The sequence below is a fragment of the Staurois parvus genome, unplaced genomic scaffold, assembly GCF_062004578.1.
Source record: "Staurois parvus isolate SC_StPar_1 unplaced genomic scaffold, SC_StPar_1.0 ptg000818l, whole genome shotgun sequence".
Classification (NCBI taxonomy): domain Eukaryota; kingdom Metazoa; phylum Chordata; class Amphibia; order Anura; family Ranidae; genus Staurois; species Staurois parvus.
In genome coordinates this window covers 10,617,598-10,641,111 of record NW_028318614.1, presented here as the reverse complement: position 1 = coordinate 10,641,111, position 23,514 = coordinate 10,617,598, and the positions used below count along the sequence as shown (strand labels likewise).

The window sequence follows — 23,514 nt, the reverse complement described above, 5'->3', positions numbered from 1 at the left end:
CGACAGTTCAAGATTGCTTCTACCTCAAATTCCTCCTGTTCCCCTACTATAATAGCCTCTGGGGGCCTGGATTCCCGATCCGGAAATGGGTCTGTGGCTACTGGTTTCAGCAAAGAGACGTGGAACACAGGATGAATCTTGAAGGTCTCAGGAAGGACCAGCTCGTAAGCTACCTCATTGATCATGCGTTTAACCTGGAAGGGGCCTAAAAATTTTGGTCCTAATTTCTTTGGGCACTGCAATTTTAGGTTAGTCGTTGCTAACCAGACCTTGTCACCAGGCTGCAATATTAATTCCCCCCTTCGTTTTTTGTCAAACGCCTCCTTGTTGTCTTCCTGGGCTTTAGCCATGGCTTCTTGTAATCGTTTGTTATTGTTTGAAAAAAAATCCATCATGTTTTGGGTAGCTGGGACCATGCTTTCCGCAATCAGGTCAGGCATGAATGTGGGGTGGAACCCATAATTAGAAAAAAACAGTGACTGTCCTGTAGCAGAGTGATTCGCGTTGTTGAATGCAAATTCCGCCAAGGGCAAGAGGGTCAGCCAATCATCCTGTACAAATGAAGTGTAACATCTCAGATATTGCTCTAACGTCTGATTGGTCCTCTCTGTCTGCCCGTTGGTCTGAGGATGGAAGGCAGAAGAAAGCTAGAGCTTAATGCCCAGGGCCTTGCATAGGGCCCTCCAAAATGTGGAGGTGAACTGCACCCCTCGGTTGGATACCACATCCTCAGGAACCCCATGTAGCCTAACTACTTCTCTGATAAAGATTCTGGCGGTCTCTTCTGCTGATGGGGTCCCCTTCAGTGGTACAAAATGGCCCATCTTTGAAAGTCTGTCCACTACAACGAAAATTGCTGTATGTCCTTGGGATGGAGGTAGTTCCACTATGAAATCCATAGCAATCTTCTGCCAACATCGGGTGGGAATGGGTAGTGGGCGTAGCAGCCCCCAAGGCTTGTTCCTGGTTGGTTTATTCCTTTGGCAAATCGCACAAGATTTCACGTAGCGTTTACAGTCCTTGTTCATTTCAGGCCACCAGAAGGTGCGTTTAAGTAGTTCCAATGTTTTTGCCGTTCCGAAGTGCCCCGCCATTGGGTGATCGTGACAGTGCCCTAATACCTGTGTCTGCACCTCCTTTGGAACCACAATCAGCCCCTCTTTCCGTATCAGTCCTTCTTCGCGGGAGAGTGGTACTGCTGGCACTGTGGGACAAGCCTCAGATGCGTCCTGCAACTTAGCTCTCAGTTCCGTTTGGAGAGCCAAAAAGTTTCCAGCAGACAGAATGGTATCCGGTTTGAGTTCTTCCTCAGGATCCTCAAACATACGAGACAGGGCATCTGGCTTTGTGTTCTTTGAACCTGGCCTGTACGTGATGTGGAATGAGAATCGCGAGAAAAACAGGGCCCATCTGGCTTGGCGTGGTCTTAGACGTTTGGCTGTTTTCAAATATTCAAGATTTTTATGATCCGTGAAAATCAAAATTGGGTGCGCCGCTCCTTCCAGTAGATATCTCCATTCCTACAACGCGGTCTTGATGGCCAACAATTCTCGGTCTCCGATGTCATAATTGCATTCTGCCGAAGTAAGTTTCCTAGAGAAGAACGCCACTGGGTGTAGCAGTTCTTTGGGCCCCTTCCTTTGTGACAAGATGGATCCTACTGCGTTCTCGGATGCGTCTACCTCTAGTACAAAGGGCAGTGCCGTATCCGGGTGACCCAGAATGGGAGCGGTGGTAAATAGTCGCTTCAGGGTCTCAAATGCTTCTTGAGCTCCTGATGTCCATCTAAAGCGACTTCCTGACTTAGTCAACTGCGTGATAGGGGAGACCAGACCTGAAAAGTTCCTGATGATTTTTTGATAAAAGTTGGCGAATCCAATAAACCTTTGGACGCCCTTTTTATCGGTTGGAGCTGGCCAATCAAGGATTGCCGAGACCTTTTGGGGATCCATTGCGATACCCGCAGTGGAGATGATCAAACCCAGAAAGGAAATGCTCTGCTGCTCAAAACTACACTTCTCGGCCTTGGCGTATAGGCCGTGCAAGCGCAGTCGCTCCAGGACCTTAACTACATGGCTTCTGTGGATGTCTAGGGATGGGGAAAAAATCTGAATATCATCCAGGTAGACAATAACAAAAATGTCCAAGAAATCTCTAAACACATCATTCACAAAATGCTGAAACGTAGCCGGGGCATTGCATAGTCCAAAAGGCATGTCCAGGTACTCAAAGTGACCAAACCTAGTATGGAAGGCTGTCTTCCACTCATCCCCCTCCCGGATGCGTACCACGTTATATGCCCCACGCAGATCCAGCTTCGTGAAGCAGACCGCTGTCCTTAGGCTTTGAAACAACTCGGGAACCAACGGTAGGGGAGAGCGGTTTTTAATGGTTACCCGATTTAATTCCCTATAATCCACACAGGGCCTCAATGTTCTGTCTTTTTTCTCCACAAAGAAAATACCCGCCCCTGCCGGTGAAGTGGAAGGGTGGATGAACCTCTTCTGGAGATTCTCCTCAATGTACTCCTTCAATACCCCCAATTCTCTCTCAGACAGTGGAAAGATACGACCAAAAGGGATCTCAGAACCTGGCAATAAATCGATGGGACAATTATATGGTCGATGTGGGGGTAATGTGTCAGCCCCCCGTTTACTAAACACATCTAAATACCCGTGGTATGCTGCTGGCACAACCTGTCTTAAGCTAGCATCCTCCTCAGCACATAAGAGGATTTGGGGGCCCCGGGGCCCCGAGGCATGGCAGTTTTCCTGACAATAGTCAGAGGAAAAACTAAGAAACCCGGTTTTCAAGTTGATCTGGGGGTTGTGGGCCTGCAGCCACGGAAGCCCCAGAATCACTGGAAAAAGGGGTGACGCAATAGCGTCAAAATGTAACAACTCCTGGTGGGAGTCCAATATGGTGGTGAGTATGGGAGGGGTTTCTTGGTCAACTAAACCTGATTTTATCTGAGAGCCATCAGCCAAGAACAAATTAAGCCCCCATTTCCTGGCCTGTAGTGGTATCCCCTGCTGGCGGGAAAAACCAAGATCAAGGAAGCAACTGCAGGCCCCCGAATCAATGATTGCAGTGGTCTCCACGGTTCTTTTCGGCAGCTGAAACAAGAGGGGTACTGCTAAGTAACTGGATTGACTTATGTTACTCAGAGACAAAGGAACTGTAGATCGTGACTTCCGTGTCTTTACTGGGCAGTTCCGCACAGCATGTCCAGCTTCCCCGCAGTAAAAGCACAGGTTCCTGGCACGTCTTCTCTGGCGTTCCTCGGGGGTGAGGGCCTGCCGAGCCAATACCAGCTGCATAGGCTCAGAAGTGTCAGTGGGAACGGCTGGTGGAACATCAGCAGGAACGGGGTGACCTGTGCCCCGAGAGGGTGTCCAAGTAGTTCCTTGACCCTGACCTGTCCTCTCAGACCGGCGTTCCCGTAACCTGCGATCAATTTGTATCGCCAGGTCGATCAGATCCTTTAGGGACTCGGGGAGGCCAACCCGGGCTAACTCATCTTTAAGCCCCTCCGAGAGTCCGACCCGAAATTGGTGACGCAGGGCTGCGTCGTTCCAATGCGTGTCCCCCATCCATTGCCTGAACTCGGAGGCATATTCCTCCGCAGCTCGACGACCCTGTCGTAGGGCATAAAGGGTGGTTTCAGCCGAAACCGCCCATTGGGGGTCGTCATAGAGGACCGACATGGCTTTAAAAAATGCGTCCAAAGTCTGTAATTGGGGGTCCTGCGTTTCCCTTAGTCTAAGGGCCCAATCCTGGGGTTCGTCTTGCAGAAAGGAAATTACAAATCCTACTTTGACCGACTCCGTGGTAAACGAACGAGGTTGTAAGTCAAAATATAAGTAACAGGCATTTTAAATGTCCTAAAACGTGCTCGATCTCCCCGAAAACGTTCAGGCATGGGCACGCGGGGTTCGACTTTTGGAGCTGCAGCCACAGTCCCTATGGGCGATCCAGAAGTTACCTCAGCGTCAACAGCTAAGGCCTGGCTCTGAGGGGGATCCCCGGACACAGTTAAAGTGTCAAACTGATCTTCCAATCGGGCGCATTTGTCCTGCAGGGCAGTTACTGCCTGCGTCAGGGCGGACAAATGTTGACACATCACTTCAAAGGGGGAAGGATTCCCTCCAGACTCAGTCATGGCCGAATGGTATTGTAATGGACCGCCTGACAGCACCTCTATCAATCCCCTGGCAGAGCCTCCCCAGAGTGCGGAGTCTAAGCACCGGAGCACTTGTTCACCAGGGCCCCTGATGGTGGGGATGGACTTGGAGCGCTTCAGTACCAGGTCGCAGCTGCTAGGTATAGAGGAGTCTGACAGGAGCTCCAGGGGGCTAAGAGTCTGATGTGAGGGAGCCTAGTGATGGATGGATGGATGAGCTAAATCAGAGTCATACAGGCCGGGTCGGTAACTAGCGGGTCGGTGAGGTACAAAACGGTAGGCAAAGGATAGTCGGGTCACACGTAGGGTCAATACCAAAAGATCAGATTTAAAGGGGAACATCCAGGAGCAGAGTCAGGCAGGCCAAGGGTCAGGACAGGAGAAGGCAGCAAGGTCAAACAATCCAGATCAAGATACTCACAACACAGGTAACAGCATACAAAGACCATTCGGCAACAAGTGTTTGTGCAGAGCTGATTTAAATAGCCCGCTCTGCACCTGACAGGCGCAGCCTAGGTCCTAGTGCCTGCCTAGTACTGTCAAGGCGACGGGTGCACCTGGGTCCTAGTGCCCTGCCACCTACACATCTTGGCAGACACCTACGCCTGTGTAGACCCATGCGTCGTGATGGTCCCTGACAGACCCCATCAAGCCAGGTGGGCACTATTTTTCTCTAGATTTGTGTTCCATATTACCTACCGACCTGGTAGTGTAGTGATTGTGGGGTCCAGTTCACATCCCGATTCTGTGAAACCCTAAGAATTGAACTTTCTTTTTCATCTGCATACCACCCGCAAACCAATGGGCAGACAGAGAGAAACCCTGGAGCAATATATCCACTGCTTCACATCTCTCTCCTAGGGTGATTGAGTATCCTTGTTGCCCTTGGCTGAGTTTGCCTAAAATAACGCCATCCACTCAGCAACCAAGCAATCCCCGTTTTTTTTCAAATTATGGTTTTCATCCATCATTCCTCTCCAATGAGCTGCCTGAATCTGCAATTCCAGCTGTCCAAGACACCCTGAATTTCTTCCGGCAGAACAATATGATTCTACAGGAAACTGTAGCGGAGGCACAGGAGGACAGAAAAAGAGTCTTTGACAGGAAACAAAGGGATGAATTAATTCTGGAACCTGGAGAATGGGTCTGGCTATCCACAACTAACCTAAGATTGGCATGCCCAATGAAGAAGCTAGGACCTAGATTCATAGGACCCTTTTCCGTCAAGAAGAGAATTAATAATGTCTCTTATGAACTTGTATTGCCTGATTCTTTGAAGGTTTGCCCCGTATTTCATGTCTCTCTGCTAAAACCCATAGTCCCTGATCCTTTTCCAGGTCGCAATACAGGTCCCCCGGAACCAGTAATCGTTGATGGTGAAGAGGAATATGAGGTGGAGACCATCTTGGACTGCAGGAAAAGAAGGAACCAGGTTTCTTGCCAAAGAATTAATTAGAGCATTTTTCTGCAGGCATCCTGAAAAACGTGCCCAGTTGGCACAGGGCTGTCAGCTTCGTTCATGGTCGGTCGGCAGGTGCGCATGCGCGTGTGCACGCTGTTGAGCATGTGCAACGGCACTTTGGCACCAGGCGGGCTATGTAAACTGAACTAGAACTCTGCCTCAATGCCGTTTGATATTTAACCCTGTGCATCTGTGTATCCTGCTACCTGTTTTGCTATTGCTGATCCGATCTGTCATTGACCTTGCTAGAATGCCGCCTGCCTCAACCTCTGCCTGCCCTCTGGACTATTCTTCTGCCTGCCGAATCTGTCTGACTTGCCCGCTTGTTGCTGAAATGGACAGCCTGACCTTGCTTACGCTGATCCTGCTCCTAATCAGCTTACCCTGCCAGTATCCTGCACCTGCACATCTGCCTGAGCGCCAGCTTCCTAACCACCCCTGCACCTTTGCCAGTGTGCCATCCTCCAGCAGCTCCTGCATTCCTGACGCTCATCATTCCCACGGAAATCCCATCAGGCACCTCTGTGCTCTGGTGCTCCCTGTCACTTTACCAGGGCCCCTGAGCCAGAGCCGCAAGGTAAGCCCTTCTCTACATCTCAGGTTCTACCATCAGGTACGTGACAGGACCCGAAAGCTTTCAACCATGCCGACCTCCCATCGGTACAAGAGGCACCCCTGGACTAGTTCTTGCCACCTCTTAAGCTTGAACCTCCAATCCTCAATGACCCTGAGCCCTAAGGCTCTGGAGATGAGAATCCAGCTGAAATGGCCACCTCGATTAATGCCACACACTGTACTGGTCTGGGGAAAAAATCCCACATGGAGCCCAGATGAGGAGCAGCCAGAACACATCAATGACACCTTACCACCTGTGACCCCCGAGTCACTACCTGAAGGTGAACCTTTACCAAGTAACTCTGATGAGAGCCCAGCCATCTGCTGCCCTGTACGACCTAACCGTGGGCAACTACCTGCAAGATTCTCTGACTATATTACTTAACTGTGTTTACTAGGTCTGTTTTCACTTGTTTTGGTTGCCTACTGTTGACATTCTATTGTGCTGTGATGCCGAGGACAGCATCTGTTAAAGAGGGAGGAGTTAAGGCAGGTTCGGTTTGTTTTCATCACTGCAGATAGCACTTATATCGAGTGGCACCTCAGCCTGGAAAGGATGTCCAAGAGAAACAATGTTTCTCTATGGTTTCCTGGGTCAACGGAGCAGTGTTCTGGTTGGCTATGCTGCACCCATGCGACCCTTTGTGGCCATCTTGGGTCAGCGGAGTCTATTTAAGTCCCTGCCCTGGGTTTTGCCATGATTATGGTGTGTGGGTAGTGTAGGGAGAGAGACCCAACTTGTTAGGGAAAGTAACTAGAGGTAGGGAAAGGTTTCTGATGAGGAGGGAAAGATTAGGGACTCGCTATCCTGGAAGGGAGCTTCCCTCTTGGAACTTGGAACTGGCCAGGCCACGCTTCACCCTCTGAAACAGTTGCTGTTGGCACCTCTCCTCTTTTACATCTGACTACATTGAACTGTGAGTTATTTAGCCGTACTCTCCCACCTGAGTGTTTGTAACGTTGGCATTCTGTTTATTACAAGTTCTACAAGTTTTACCGCATCATGCTGCACCTCCCCACATGTAGCGTGCAAAGCATATTTAGTGTGACCTAGTTTATCTTACAACACTCAGAATTTAAAATGACCACATAGTTCCTGTAAGTCTGAGTTTTAATGTTTTGTATCTATCTCTTAGATTGTAAGCTCTAACGAGCAGAACCCTCTGTTTTCTCTTGTACCATATTGTATTGTAATTGTAATGTCTACCTTCATTTTGATGCGCAAACTGTTGGCGCTATATAAATCCTGTATAATAATAATAATATCTCAAATTATCATTCTGTTTTTCAGTTTCCTTTGTACAGTATGCTTTTTGGGTCAATGGAAACAATAAAATTCAAAAGATGTAGCCAATAAAATCACAAAGTGTCTACAAAAATAACACATTTTGTAATTTGCCTTTTATTTCAGGAATTTTGAAGGCACTTGCTTCAAACGTGGTAAGTGAAAATTCCTCCAAAGAAACTAAAGCATTAGTAGAAGCTTGCTCCCTCATTATAGGTTACAGTAGTACAGTACATTACAGTATGGAGGAGCCTTCATTCCCATGGTTCATCCCTTTAAAGACCCTGCAGTTACAGAATATTATGATCTGCCAGAAATGCATATCCTGTTGTGTGCTGACAAAACTCATCATCTAAATATAAGTAATGTGGAGGATAGAACAAACCAAAAGGTTAATATAAAATCCAGGGGTCATTCCCCAAGGTACTAATCAATAAAGAAAAATGAAAAAGAAAGGGGACTATCAAGGATGACCACCAGGAAAGTATCCTAAACTACATAAAGTTCACACTTTTTTTTAATATATAGGTATAAAAATATATCTCAGTCATTTAAAAGTTCCAATATGAAAGCATGTCCAAAAATGTCTTATCCTTAGAAGTCTACTCATTTCACGGGTTGTTCACTTCTTCAGGACTGAATCCAAGGATTTGTGTATATTGTGGACTTTATCTTAAACAACAATCACAGAGAAGTTCCTTTAGTATCATACAACAATAAACATGGATTTATACTTGCACCTCATTATCTGTCTCAGATTAAAATAGAAGAAACATCAATCAATAAATTGCTGTTCACAAGGAGGATGGATGACAAAAAAACCCCACAAGCACACAGAGTGTATTTATTACAGTACATTACATTACATTACCTTACATCGAGTTTATATAGCGCCAAAGGGTTTGCTCAGTGCTGTACAATAGAGGGGGGGACAATACATGAAACAGTACAGCAACAACAAACAGCACACGAGGGGTTAGAGGGCCCTACTCTTTCGAGCTTTCAATTTAGGAGGGAGGGGGTAGTGGTACAGGAGGAAGTGGCTGTGGGGGATGGAGTGGTGAGAGGAATGAAGGGGAACGGCTGTTAGGCGAGAGTGGGGTAGGCTTCCCTGAAGAGGTGGGTTTTGAGGGAGTGCCTGAAGGTGAGGAGGGAAGGTGACAGTCTGATGGATTGGGGTAGTGAGTTCCAGAGGATGGGGGAGGACCTGGAGAAGTCTTGCAGTCGTGCGTGGGAGGAGGAGACCAGGGAGCAAGATAGAAGGAGGTCCTGTGAGGAGCGAAGGGTACGGGTAGGGTGGTATTTGGGTATCAGGTCGGTTAGGTAGTTAGGGGCAGTGTTGTGAATGGCTTTGTAGGTCAGAGTTAGTAGTTTAAATTTGATGCGTTGGGCAACCGGGAGCCAGTGGAGGGATAGGCAAAGGGGGGTGGCAGAGGTGGAGCGGTTGGTGAGGTGGATGAGTCAGTACATTCACAGGGTGGCACGTCTAATTTTATATATAGATTTTTATTTGATGGTAAAATAACATTATTATTTCATAATATTGTTTTTGGGGGGAAGTCACAAATTAATATATTATTCATACTTGCTCTTGCTACCATTTTTTGCAGTTGATGTAGTTCTGGGCATCCCTTACTGATATAGAAATATCCGTTCTTTTTCATGCAAGAGAATTTTTACTGCATTCGTTTGTTTAGCCAATATATATTTGCTCTTGTTTTTGGTTGTCTACCTATAGGTTCACTGTGGCATATTGTTATGTGCAAGTTTGTATAAGTCTCTGGTTTTGGTGTCCCTCCTTACTGCTCTCCTCAGTCTCCCCACAGCCCAGAACGGCCTGACCAGTCCACCAGGTTTTTCTTGGTGAGTGGTGTGTGTACATGTGGGTTTTTCTTGGGGGGTTTGTCATTCATCCTCCTTGTGGACAGCAATTTACTGATTAATGTTTCTAATTTTTTTTTGAGACAGATAATGAGGTGCAAGTATTAATCCATACGTTTATTGTTGTATGATAGTAAAGGAACTTCTCTTTGATTGTTGTTTAAGATAAAGTCCACAATAAAAAGAATTTAAAAAAAAGATAAAGTCCACAATATCTGCAAATCCTTGGATTCCGTCCTGAAGAAAAGGATAACTTGTGAAACGCATAGATTTCTAAGGATAAAGAATTTTTGGACATGCATTTATATTTTAACTTTTATATGACTTTGAGATATATTTTTATCTATATAATCTTATCTAGTAATTTTTGTCTATATAATAAAAAGTGTGAATTGTATGTACTTTTGGATACTTTCCTGGTGGTCGTCCTTGATAGCCCACTTTATTTTTGTTGACTCAGTACTGTCAGACCTGCCCAGTTTTATTTCTTGCTACTACTTAGGTCCATCCACACTCCCTTCTCCACAACAATAAGGGCTAATCATTTTCAGTTCCAAGATAAGAAGGATAGAGCTAATTAGTATTCTTGAACTAGTATAAATTGTTAACAAGTCACAGGTCAGTTGACATTCTATTGTGTTGTCTAGAGTGTGATCAGTGGCAATGGTGGGGGGGGGGGGGGTGGGATGAGTGGCAGTGCTGGGGGGATGGAATGAGTGACAGCGCTGCAGTGATGGGCTGAGAGGCAGTTCTGGGGGGGTTGGGTTCAGTGGCAGTGCTAGTGGAGGGTGTGATCATTGACAGTTCTGGAGGGTTAATGGAATCAGTGGCACCGCTGGGGGGAGGGGGGATGGCATCAGTGGCAGATTGGGGGGTGGGGGATGGAATTAGTGTCAGTGCTGTGAGAGAAGAAGGATGGGATGAGTGGCAGTGCTGGTGGGGGGGATGGGATCAGTGGCAGTAGTTGGGGGCATGGGTTCAGTGGCAGTGCTTGGGGAAGATGGGATCAGTGACAGTGCTTGAGGTGGATGGGATCAGTGACACTCACTTTCATCTGTCAGTTAGTGTCCAATCAGTTCCCCCTGCCTGTATGGGAGGGCGGAAGAGAGAGGGGGTGAGAGAGAGAGGGGTGAGAGAAAGGGGGTGTGAGAGAGGGGGTGAGAGAGAAAAGGGGCTGAGAGAGACAGAATGGGGCGAAAGAGATAGAAGAGGTGAGAAAGGGGTGGGGGTGAGAGAAAGGGAGGATGGGGGGGGGTGAGAGAAGGAGGGGAGTAAGAGAGATAAAGGGTGAGAGAGAGATGGGGTGAGAGAGACAGAAGGGGGTGAGAAAGAGAGAGGGAGTGAAAGGGAGAGGAGAGGTGAGAGAATGGGGGGTGAGAGAGAGAAGGATGGGGTGAGATAAGGGATTAGAGAGAGAGAAGGGGTGAGAGGTGAAAGAGAGAAGGGGGGAGAGGGGTGGGGGTGAGAGAGAGAAGGTAGGTGAGAGAGAGAGACCAGTGAGGGGAGAGAGAGAAGGGGATGAGTGAGAGATAAGAGAGAGGGGGAGCGAGACGGGGATCAGAGACAAGGGGAGAAAGGAGGGTCAGAGAGAAGGGGTGATCGGCTCCTTCCTCTGCTGTGCTGTCCCTGGCTGCCTGTGCTCCCGCCCTCCCTTGTCCTCTAGGCAGCCGTTGCTGTTGTTGTCGGAGTCACGAGCTGGGAGGTTGGAGGAGTCCATGCTCTGGGAGTCCATGCTAATCACCTCTCTGGGGGTCAGAGAGGTGGCGGAGGTCTTCTCCCTCCCAGGCTCTCAATCCTAGCCACCCTTGATGCTTGCCTTCCCCTGCTCCTGCTGCCACTGGGATCGGGACCCACCCTCTAACACAAGGGGCTCAAGGGACAGCTGGTTTGGACCCTACAACAATGACTGGGCCCAGGGCAGCTGCACCTTTTTCCCCCTGTTAAAGATGGCCCTGCCTCTATCCCTAATCACTGCAAATGTCCCTATTGCCAGTACCGGCTCTGTCATCCTGCCGGCAGCTGGCTTCTTTAGCTTTCATCTAGCCTTTCGCCTAGCTCTGACTCCCCACAGTACCCCCCCACTGATCCCCTGGCATCTGCTCTTGTCCCACTCCAGTCCAGCTCGTACCCAGGGCCCACTCTGGTCCTGCTCCCTCTGTGCTGCTGGCTGTGAATTGTAAATGAATAGGAACATCTAGACAGACCCTTATTCAATCATGTATAGTGCAGCTCATGCTGCAGAGAAAGGTACTGTCTTCAGTCCCTTTCTCTGCCTCAAAAAAGAGACATCATGGGTATGTTTAGACTTCTGATATCTCACCACAGCCCCCACATCCCCCACCTCCCAAAAAATACAAAATATAAAAAAATAGAATTGAAAAACAAATATAAAAATAAAAAATAAAATAATAAAAAAACCCATAGAAGGCCTTGCTCACACAGGGCATACTACAGCGTATGCCCCTGCAAGGCCTTGTTTACCTGTACAGGGAAGCACAGGTGTTCTGTGCATTTCCGTGCCGGCAGTCCCATTGATGTCATTTGGGATGTAGAAACTGCAGAGACACAGCTGTTGCTCCCAATTTGACATTCATGTGGGTCCGAGTTCATGTCATTTGATGAACAACTCTTCAACAACAAGTGCAACTATTGTGGGGCCTAAAAAATCAGTAGCATTTTTTTTTTATTCTACAGGTCATGTGCTTTCAAAAAATGTATGTCTTGGGGGGGGTCTTTTACAAATTCTGATAGCTATAAGTGAAAATGATAACCTCAGATTTTTAGTTTAAATTGTTTCTCTTTACAGTTTTTCACTATTTCACAAAAAGGTACAATTTAAAATTTACAAATATTTGTTATTTATTACCTCAGTACAGTTTTAAATTTTTATTTAGTGGGAAGTTTGTAAATTTTGCCATACATGTTTCCACTAATAATGATTATAGTGTATTTTTAGTGAAAATAGCGATGTGATAAACATTTGCACAAATATCGCGGGGACTAAAAAACAGTAGCACATTTCTTTAATTCTATAGGTCATATACTTTCAGAACATATATGGATTGGGGGGGGGGGGTCTTTCACAAACTCTGCAATCTGTAAGGGAAAAATAAAAAAGCAATGGAAAAACTGCTAAACTGGTCTGGCCACCTGAGTTTAAAAGTGTTTAAAAGGGCCTGGCAATGAAATGGTTAATGGTATAGTTGTTATATAGCAGACTATTTGCATGCTGGGCTGCATGTCCTCCACATGCACTAACAACCATGTAGTGGGGGAGCACCCATTCTCTTTATCCCATTTCTGCCTGGGCATAGTTTGGTCTCCTTAGACCAGGGGTAGGCAACCTTTGAGAGGAGGACATCTACCTGAACAACATGAAAAAGATCAAAGATCACCAGGTTTTGGTGCCCTTTTTAGCAAATAAATTAGCAAGGCCAAACTAAATAGTAAGGAAAATTTGGAAAAATATAATATAACAAATGTCACTGTAAAAAAATAAACTTATTCAACCTTAAAAGTCTACAGTGTCATTTAGTAGAGCAGTGGACAGTGTCAGTAGGACAGAGGTTGGTGTCAGTAGGGCAGAGGATGGTGTCAGTAGGGTAGAGGTTGTTGCCAGTATGACAATGGATGGTGTCAGTCAGTAGGGCAGTGGACGGTGTCAGTAGGGCAGGGGTTGGTGTCAGTAGGGCAGTGGATGGTGTCAGTAAGGCAGTGGATGGTGTCAGTAGTATTTTATTTTTATTATTTTATTTTTTTATCATTATTTACATATTATTTTTATTTTTTTTTACATTTTTTTAGGAGCCCTGTTGGAAGGCTTTGGTGAAATATCAGGTTTCTAAACAGACCCCTGATTTCTCACAAAGATTCACCAGTCCCTTTTTCTGCACTCTCAGCTGCACTGGACAGTAAATGAATAGGAAGCATTTTTTGCTCAGCAACTTCCTGTTCATTCACAAACTGAACCATAGTAAACACCATTTACTGTGCATAAGTTTTCAGTTATGAATGAACACAATGAGTGCTCAATACTGATCACTTACTGTGCTCATTCAGAAAAGGAAGTGGCTGGTAAATTACATCTTTTCTGGCCCCTTCCCCCACTCTCTATCCTCAAATGATCCCCTGTAGCAGCCGGCAGAAGAGAGGAAGAGGAAAGTCTGTAGCGCTGTGGGGGAAGAGGGGGACCAAGGGAGCACATGGGGGGCCTGGGCAGCAGCAAGAAGAGAAACAGGGACAGGAGGCATAGTAGAAGCATAATTTACTGGTATCGATCCCCTATATTTTCCCCTCGCCAGCAGCTGAATGCTGGTGGAAGAGGAGAAGAAGCCGATTTTCAGCTTCTGCAGGAGGAAAATACAGAGGATTGGTTTCAGAAAATGCAGCCCGGCAACCCCTCCTGTCAAGGTTCTGGGGGTCGGCAAGGAAGGATCGTAATCTACCCGTCACCTGCCCGCGACCAATGGGTTGCCAACCCCTGATATATAGAATATGAGAGGACAGGCTTACAGCGGAGTTCCAGCTGAAAAAAAAAATTAAAGTCAGAAGCTACAAAAACTGTATCTGCTGACTTTTAAATTACAGCCACTTACCTGTCCCTCGGTCCAGCGGTGTCCTCACCACCGCTAATTTCACCAGCCGTCTTCTTTCCCTGGCACCGGCATCTTTAGTGTGGGCACTCAGCTGTGACAGCTTGCGGCTTCAGCATGCGAGAGAAGCGCTGCGCTTTGTGAATGGACCCATAGACTTCAGGGACCTATCACGTGTCCCAGAAGACTACAGGGAGGGAGGGGGGAGGACATCTTCCGCTTCGATCACCTAGGCGATCGCAGCGGAAGTGGGAGCGGGTACCTGTCAAATTCGGGTACCCACTCCCCAAAGGTGCCAATCCTTAATGGGAATCGGGGGACAGAGCATTAAAGTGGAACTTTTGGGTGGAGCTCCGCATTAAGTAGTCTTATCTTGTTTCTGTTGTCATGACACAGAAGGATAAGTGAGAGAGGTCATCGTAGGACTGAATGTGTATTACCGGCAGAATCACTAGGTGAAAAAAAGAAACTGAAGAAAGTAAACTAATGCAGCCACCACATCTGGTGACTGGTAAACTGCAATGCAAAGCAGTGTTTCTCAACCTTTTTTTAGTCAAAGCAGCCTTTAAAATTAAGGACAAAGTCAAGGAATCCTCTAAGACTATGGAAAATCCCGAGGTACCCTTTAAAAATATGGACAGTCTTGAGGCACTCCATTCTATAATGTAAAAAACTGTAGTAATAGTTTTATATAAAGCAGCAACATCCACAAACGTAGGACACCCAACATTAGAGGTGATTTATTCTTCCAAAGCAAATACACTTTTGCACACTGGTACTGGCTAGTATCCCACGGTTTCTCCTCTCCCTCAGTTTTTTCCCATCGCTGAGCTAATGTGACCCCAGCACTGACAGAGAGGGGCAGGTGAAAGTCAAAAAATGATGCTGTGCAGGCTACCGACATCCTCCTTATCCACTGATGATGTAATTGGTTGTCAGGACGCAGCTAGATTGTTGTCATGGAGCACAATGAAAACCTGTGGCTTTGTGTAACTAAAAGGCAGGCTTGTTCCACCCGCTGGCTTGTATACAAGAAGCCTCAAGGTACCCCAAGGTGCCTGAGCACCCTGGTTGAAAAAGGCTGCTTTAAAGTGTGACTATAGGTAAAATATAAAAGTTACATACCAGCTTCAGTCTGCTACTAGTATTAAGGCTAGGTTCACACTGTTGCAGGGGGTTGCAAGTGCGGGACAGCATGTAAATCGCATCTATTTCTGCACCTGCAACCACCTACAGACAAAATGTGCTGCTTTTTTGCAGACACGTAGGGCTGCCATTCATTGTTAATGGTACCCCCATGCATCTGAAAATGCACCGTGTTTCTGGGTACAGGAAATCGCAAGGTGCAAAAGCAAAATGTGATTTCCCTGTGTCTGCATTTTTATAAAGGTGCAGGGACCTGTTTCCTGCAGGTACAGCAGCCCATTCAAATGAATGGGCTAGTGTACCCGTGCAAACGCGAGCCACAGCAAACACGTTACCTAGCATAACATGGCAATTTTTGCTTTTCTGTGTCCTCCTGTAGCATTGTTTTATTACATGTTGATCTTGCCAGTAGATCCATTACAACTTTCTGTATACCTTCCAAATTTCTGAGATGGGAAAGAGGGACACCAAAAAAGTATAAAAAAAAAAAGGGCACACCCTTTTACATGAGGAATTAAAGCGCAAACAATTATTGGTTAAACCGAAAAGTGTTTTTGTACCACTACCGTTCCTTTATACTGGCTTTCGAAATGTATGAATGAAACAATTTCGAAAATGGATGAAAGCTTTAGAACAATAAAACACTTTTTGATACATAAATAATGCATTTTAATACAGGTCCATACATCAGATCAAAATAAGGGACAAACAAGGAGGAAAGAAGGACAGAAGGATTTTTTCCAAAAGAGGGACAGTTCCTCCAAACCAGGGACAGTTAGGAGCTATGCTTTCTGTAACAGGCCATACTATCCAGCAAAAGTGGTAGCTACAATACTTAGCCCCTGTTTTAGCTGCTAAATAGTCAGAACAACTGTCAATCAACTAGCAGGCATTGACTGCAGCAGATTGATGTATGGATGGACACAAAGATGACCACTTTCCTGCAGCACTGGGAGCCAATGGTCACCCTATTAAAGAAGACCTCTGAGGGAGCATAAACTGGCAGGGTCAATGGGCATTTTTCAAACATTTACTTATATTGATATGAAACTAAGCCTACTACACCAACTACACATTCTTTGAAAATACTGTATATTTATAGAAGTGTGTGAGTGTGTGTGGTTATTGTGGTTATGGCATTGTAGCCAGCATGTCAGAAATGTATTAAATCAACACAAACAGCATTGGAGGTTAATTGGCTGCGACCTCTTTATTACTGGTATAAAATATGTAAACAACTTACATCATGTTATCAATAACCATTTAAACTTACTTTAAATAACATCAACCATTGAGGACAATCCAGCCACTATGACTCGAGTTGAAAATATATCCAAAGACATTTAAATCAACTGTCCCCAAATGGCCAGTTTTGTTCAACCAACAAAACTGGCTCAACCACCCCACACTGCAGCCTTCTCCACTGCTGTTTGAAGATTGGAGTTCAATATATCAAGAACAATTTTTGACAGATGAACTCCATCTTCTCTATATAAACCTGGCACACCTCCTTCTAAGTCGACATGTCGAAAAGAAAAGCCACTAATGGATGACAAAAACTTTTTGATTGCTCAAATAACTCTCCTTCTGACTTTTTCAAAAGGAGAATTAAGCCAGACTAGTCTAGGAATAATTTCTGAAAAGACCAACATCGTATCCGGGCAGGACATCCGTAAACGATGCAGGTCATCTTGAAGATGAGATCCAGTGTTTTTACCTTTCCTATATCATATCCTCCTACATGGAGAATTAGAACATCTGGGACTGGCCAATTCTGAAATATCAAACTCAGATCTAAAATTAAATCCTGTCAATGCATTCCTCTCCTGCCTTGCCAGAAAACGTATACCAAAGAAGGATCGAAATTAAAATTTTCAGTATAGATTCATCGCAAAGCTCTCCTTTCAGCCCAAAATATGAAAGAATGGCCGACAATCCAGACGGATGAGAATTGTCCTGAAATTAAAATAAAGTGTTAGGCCGAATATATAATTTATAAGAGTCAGACTTCCATCTCCCATTTTATTTAATGTTATTAGCATCAATGTCTATTCTAGCTGCTTCTGTGGTAGTTCCTATACGGAATGAATGTGATGTGAAATGCTTGTCATTCAAATTTAAAATGTGCAAACATTTACGAATTGAAATTTAGATAGGGGTGAACCATTTTCATGAATAAACAATAACTTACCTGTATCCGTCCTTAGTTTTAAGTAATCTGCTAATTGAGCTATGGAGCAAACAGGAGAATCTGGAAATGAATTTAACCATAAACAACTACCTGTTGCAACTTGGTCTGTCTTAGACCTGGGGAGAAAAATTCTTAATCTGGTTTGGTCAATAAAAACATTAGTAAAAAACATACCTACCTGAGAAGACTTGCTGGGCGGTAACAGTTCAGAGATTCTAAAATTTCTAATTTCTAAAAGAAAAGTAGTGAGAAAACTGACCTAAACATCAAAGATTCATAAGAAGAAAAACATACCGTCTGGGTTGTTTGAAGCAGTTGTTGCAATATTGCCGGTGTAACTGCTATTCTGGAATCTCTATGAACATGAGCTTTTTTATATATCCTTTTAGGGCCTGCTTAACAGAGAAGTAATTGCAAGCTGGGTGACTGCGCATTTTTTGAAAGAAGGAAATACCTGCCAAAGTTTTATTGATATGGGTCCATGATAAGGATCGGGACATGAAAGTTTCCAGGAAATGCAGTAGAAGCTGTTCTGAATAATCTGAAGAAGGCAAATCTAAGTCGCGTAGAAAATTCTGCCATTGCAACCACATCGCCGAATAGACATCCAGCGTGGAAGAGGCAATGGATCTCCTTATGCTGTTTCCAACCAAACTTAAATTAGATCCCATATAAATGGTGGGCAAGGGGCTCCCTTCTCATCCGCAGCAGGAAACAGGAACCTGAATCTGTGCATCTGCAAACGAGATAGAGTCCGCAATCTCATTTTGTTTTCCTGGAAGATAATTAGCTTTAACACACATGTTAAGGTTAAGACATTTGAAAATGGGAAATTACGGGGTGGGGGGGGACTTTGATGATAGACAATTAAGGACGAATAAAACTCCCCCCTATTGTCGATGCTAAAAACAATATGCTTGTTCCGAAAATCTTCACCCCAAATTTCTATGGCTACCAAAATAGGGAATAATTCCAAAGGAACTAAGTTTTTAATATATCCTTTAGTACACCATGCGGGGGACCATGACTCTGCACACCAGTGGGTTCTCCACAATGCCGCAAAACCCACTGATCCTGCTGTGTCAGTAAATAAAAGGAAATCCTGATCACAAACAAAAGGATCTTGAAAAATAGCTCTACCATTGAAGTGTTCTAAGAATTGTGACCACACTAGAAGGTCTTCTCTTAAATCTAAAGTCAGTCTGATATGAGAGGAAGGAGATTTTAGCCCAGAAATTTCCAAATAAAAACGTCTGGAAAAAACATGGCCAGTAGACAAAATTCTGGCAGCAAAAGCCAATAGGCCAAGCAGGCTCTGCATGTCCTTTAAGGAGACCTTTTTTCTTCTTATCAATCTATTTAACAACAAAGATAACTTAACAATCTTATCTCTCAACAGACTAAATTCCATAGATATCGTATCTATGGCGATACCTAGAAAAATAATGTTAGTTGTAGGCAATATAGTTTTTTCTTGTGCTAGTGATATATTGAATTCTTCACACATATTCAAAAATGTAGTTAAGATATTGTGGCGTTCCTGGAAGAAAAAGAAAATCATCTAAGTACTGCAGAATATTAGATGATTTAGAACGAGTCTGAACCACCCAATCCAGGAAAGTCGCAAAAGCCTCAATATAGTGGCAAGAAACTGAATACCCCATTGGGAGGCATTTGTCAAAGAAGAAGCATTCATCAAAATAGAAACCTAGGGAATTAAAGGACATTGGATGTAACAGAAAGAAATGGAAAGCTGATATAAAATCCGCCTTTGCCAAAAAGGAATCAAAACTCACCTCTTGAATTATTTTTAAGGCATCCTCAAAAATTGAATAATGTACCGAGGCTGACTCTTCACTTGTTTGATCATTTAACCAGTTTCCCTTGGGAACAGATAAGTGGTGAATCTGCCTGAAAGAATTGGGTTCCTTTTTTAGAACAATCCCAAGAGGATAAATTCTAAAATTGCAGAATTGGGGGGTGGGGGGGGCAGTAAATGGACCCTCCACTCTACCCTCTTGTATTTCCCTAAATATTTTTTCCCTTACTACTTCCAGGAATCTCGAGACTGATTTTAAAATTTTTTCAACAGTACAGCCAATGCCTTGAAAAGGGGAGAGTAAAAATCCTTTAATAAAACCTTCAAAAAGCAGCTGGGCCATCTTCTTGTCTGGGTACTGTTTAAGCCATGGAAGCATTCTTTGCAGGTTCAACGGGGAGGATGCTTTTTTGAAACTACACATTACCTGGCTGCTGGTTCCTGGACGCCAATTTCTTAAAACACTTGGTAACAGGATGCAATCTTGAACAGAATGCACATTTGTCTCGGTGCCAGCAGGAGCCGGGCCATTTACAGTGTAGAAAACGCAAACCAGATCCCTTTTTTATAACTTGGTGTATTTGTTGCTGTGGGATTTTGTTTGGTTAATTGGTGTTGGGGTAGAAAAAGATTCAACCACAATCCAATATCTTTGTCACCCCAATGTAAGCTGGGGTGGATTGACAATTTTGGCGAAATGATTCGTCATATAAGAATCATGCTATACCTCCAAAATTTTTATTGGCCTCTAATATTATGTCAACATGTTGAAACAGACCCATACTTTTTCCGGATGCTTTTCACAAATAATGCTAGCATAAATACAAAAGGCCTGTAACCAATTATTAAAATTACAAGAGACAGGCCTGTGCCTGTCTTCAGACCCGTCATCTTTGGCAGAAGGAAGGAGGGATAATAAATCGACAAAATCTCTGCGGCAAATGTTTTCTTTAATTACTGACACTAAGTGAAAACCCAATGGTGATAGGACACAAGGCATTGTTTCTTTCAAAGTTGTTTCAGGGATATTAGATAAATCTTGAGCGGGTATAGAAACGTTAACTTCCGAAACGTGTGAGACGTCATTGCTAACTGGATCTAACAGATGTTAGGAAGGACAGCCGGATTCCAAACAGCTGCAGCAGTGACAGGAGGCGCCGAAATATGCATAGCAGGAGTATTAACATTAAAGCTATTAATAAGGGAATCTAAGGATGTTGTTAAGACAGAAAGGCATTGTATTCCAGTAGACTCACCATCGTTCTGCAGAGTGAGATGAGCTGCTTCAGGGGAGCACACAACCGGAATCTGTTGTTCCTCTAGACGTAGGGTGCTGTCTTCATCAGCTGCTTGTGTGCCTTGGTGTTCCTGGAGTGAAGAAGCATCAGTGTTCATGCAGTGTGGCTGCAAAGCGCTGTCTATGTGGTGAGTGTGGGGTTGTTCCTGGTTCTGCAGGGCTGTAGCGTTCAGTTGCCATGGTGACCAAGCTGGTGGTGACATCACTGGGGGCAGAGCCGCTTTTTGGTGACCAGTAAGGGAAGCCTCGCCTGCAGCCATAGAATCCCCGCCCCTCCTGGATGCTCCTGACACTCGCCGGAGGAGGAGGGTGGGACATGCTGATTGGGCGGTTCAGGGAGGTAGCGCCGGCTCTGGCTCCTCCTGCGCTTGGCTGGATGTCCTTCCTCTGCTCCGCCAATTGACCATCTCTGAGAAGGTTCCTCTTTCCTGGGCTGCAATGTCACTTCCCCCGGCATCCTCGATCTGAGCAGACCTTTGCCGGGTGCTTGCTGGAGCTGCTGAATAATTGGAGGCAGCAAAGACGGACCCAGCGGCAGCAGCAGGCAGTCCTGATGGTCCTGGTAAGGACAGGCACCTCATCATCCATTCTTCGCCATCTTCATCCCCGGCTCTCTTGATCAGACGGCGCATCAGGCTCTTCATGTCCACAATCCCAGCTGACAGCTCCTGTATTATAGCCTCTGGAGCTATCAGACAGGGGTCTAAGGACTGGCTCAGAGCCCCTTTTTATAGGGGTTAACCCCCTTCTGGAAGGTTCCAAAAGGTCAGCTGACCCTAGGTTAAAGGTCATGTGACCTTCTAGAATATTCCCCAGGGTCATCTTATCTCCGGGCAGATCACACCTGTGCCACCTGACAGGAAATGTTGCTGGGCAGATTTCCCACAGCTGGACCAGGTGTGATCTGACCTCTTGACCTCCTGAGTGCCCGAGGAGCAAGAAGGGGAAGGGGCCTTGAAACTGCCTCATCTCAGCTATCACAATCCCATGAGTGCGGGGGGGCCTTAAAACAGGCTCCCCCTTACTTCCATTCTACCAATTTCATTCTGAAAATAAAGATTAAGGTCTAAGTGCAGCCACAAGCACGTGTAGTGATTACCCCTGAAGGGGCCACTGAGAAAATGCCCAAGTCTCCCTTGCTAACACAGAGTCAGTCACACGTATGGTTCCACAATTCAGGCTCAGTCTGAGGGGATGTCTTTTTACCATTTATTGCTAAATACCTTGAACATGAGAGGGGTTTAAGGTCACAGGATACTCTAAAAGGGAAATAGCAGTCAATGGGAGAACAAACGTCTCACAAATCTCCTGTATAGCAACCTCTGCTGGAGGCAATAGGGAATGACCGTACATCTAGGACTGTCAGAGCAGCTCCAGTCCATATAGCAATCTTTGGTACTTAGTTCCCTTCTGGCAGGACTTCAGGACAATGTCCACCAGCAAAAATATCCTAAAGCAGTCTTCTCCGGACATTTCAGCCCAGCTCCTGCTGAGGCCCAAACTGCAATCTCTTGTCTCTATAACTCTTTCCTAAGGGCAGCAGCCTCACGAGAACTGGAACCCTCTGTTAGGGCTCTGTCCTTGGCAGAGGTGTTAGGAGACCTGGCAACCCTGCCAGTACCTTGCATGGCCGCAGAAGTTCACATTGGCTCAAATTTGGTTCCAAACGGCCTTTATAAGAAATCCCTGCCCTACTCTCAGGTGCTGGTTGATCTCTGGCTTCCAAGTACCTTGTTCCTGTTTCCTGTGCTATTGTGATCTGTGATTTCCTGATACAGACTCAGCTTGCTATTGGACCTGTCTGCTCTACTTAACCCCTGATCTGACCTTGGCTTGGCTAACAGATATTCCCTCTTTGCTCCTCTGTGTATGACCTTGGCTATCCCATCTGACTGCGTCTGCTCTGATTCCCACCTGGTACCTGACCTTGGCTTTGAACCGGCTATCCAGTAATCCTCTGTTCCCCGGAAGGGCTTGCATACCTCGCACAGGCGCCACCTGTCTGCAGACCTCATCTCAGTGCATCAGCTGTGCTCCTGGGTGGACCACCAACAAGCACTCCTACAGTCGACCTGTGCCACTTTGGGCCTGACTCCTGCTGTCCCACTCTCAGGGAAGTCTGGAACTTAGCCACAAGGGATGCCCTCTCTCCATTGGCCTCTCACACCAGGTACGTGACACCCTCCCTGGAGAGGAAAGAACACTCTGCCAGGCCTCCTGAACATTTATCACCTCCCTAGCCACCTTCTGAAGGCCTCCTTTCAGGGATTGGCTGGAGTATGATAAATATTTATGCTGGATATTTTCATCTCCCTGTCCTATATTCTGGAAGCTTCTTCCAGAAGCAGGTGAGAGAAATCAAACACCAAGCTCAGGAAACCTTGAACAGACAAAAACAATGAATCAATGCTCTACTCACTACAGTGAAGACAAAAACCAAACTTAACCTAGCAGCCTGACTAAAGAAGGTGTGTCAGGAATGGACTGGCCAGCAATGGTGGGACTCACCTGCCTTTTGATCTGCAGTACCAGGGCTGGCCAGCGGGTGCTCCCAGCAATCAGAGACTCAACCTTTCAGCCAGCTAACACCTGGAACTGATGATACTGGTGTATTTAAGGGATGGCCAGACTTGCAGACTCTGCCTTGGTGTTGTGTTTGTCCTGGGCCCTGTATCTGTCCTGCATCCTGTTTCTGTTCCTTTGCTGACCCTGCCTGATCTGAACCGCTGCTGACTTCTCCTGCTCTGATCCCGGCTCGCTCCTGACCATCCCTCTGCCTGACCCTCTGTACCACACTGCTTGCTACCTGTTCTGATCCCTGGCTTGTGACCCTGACCATCCCTCTGCCTGACCCTCTGTACTATGCTGCTAGCTACCTGCTGAACCTGGCCTGTTACCCCGACCCATCTCCGCTTGCTCCCCCTGTACCTACCTGCCCTATTGATATTGACCCGGCCTGCCTGACGACGCTTGCTTGTATGTACTGTTATCTGCGGGTGGTTGGTTTGGTTTGTTTGCACTGTATTATGTTTTAGTATTGCAC

General features: G+C 45.7%; 1 protein-coding gene across 1 annotated transcript in view; it reads left to right on the top strand.

Annotated features, from left to right (window-relative positions):
• The window catches only part of LOC149444071 (interferon-induced transmembrane protein 1-like), a 41,136-nt gene that overhangs the window by 5,370 nt on the left and 12,252 nt on the right, over positions 1 to 23,514 (top strand). The gene's annotated exons all lie outside the window — the stretch shown is intronic.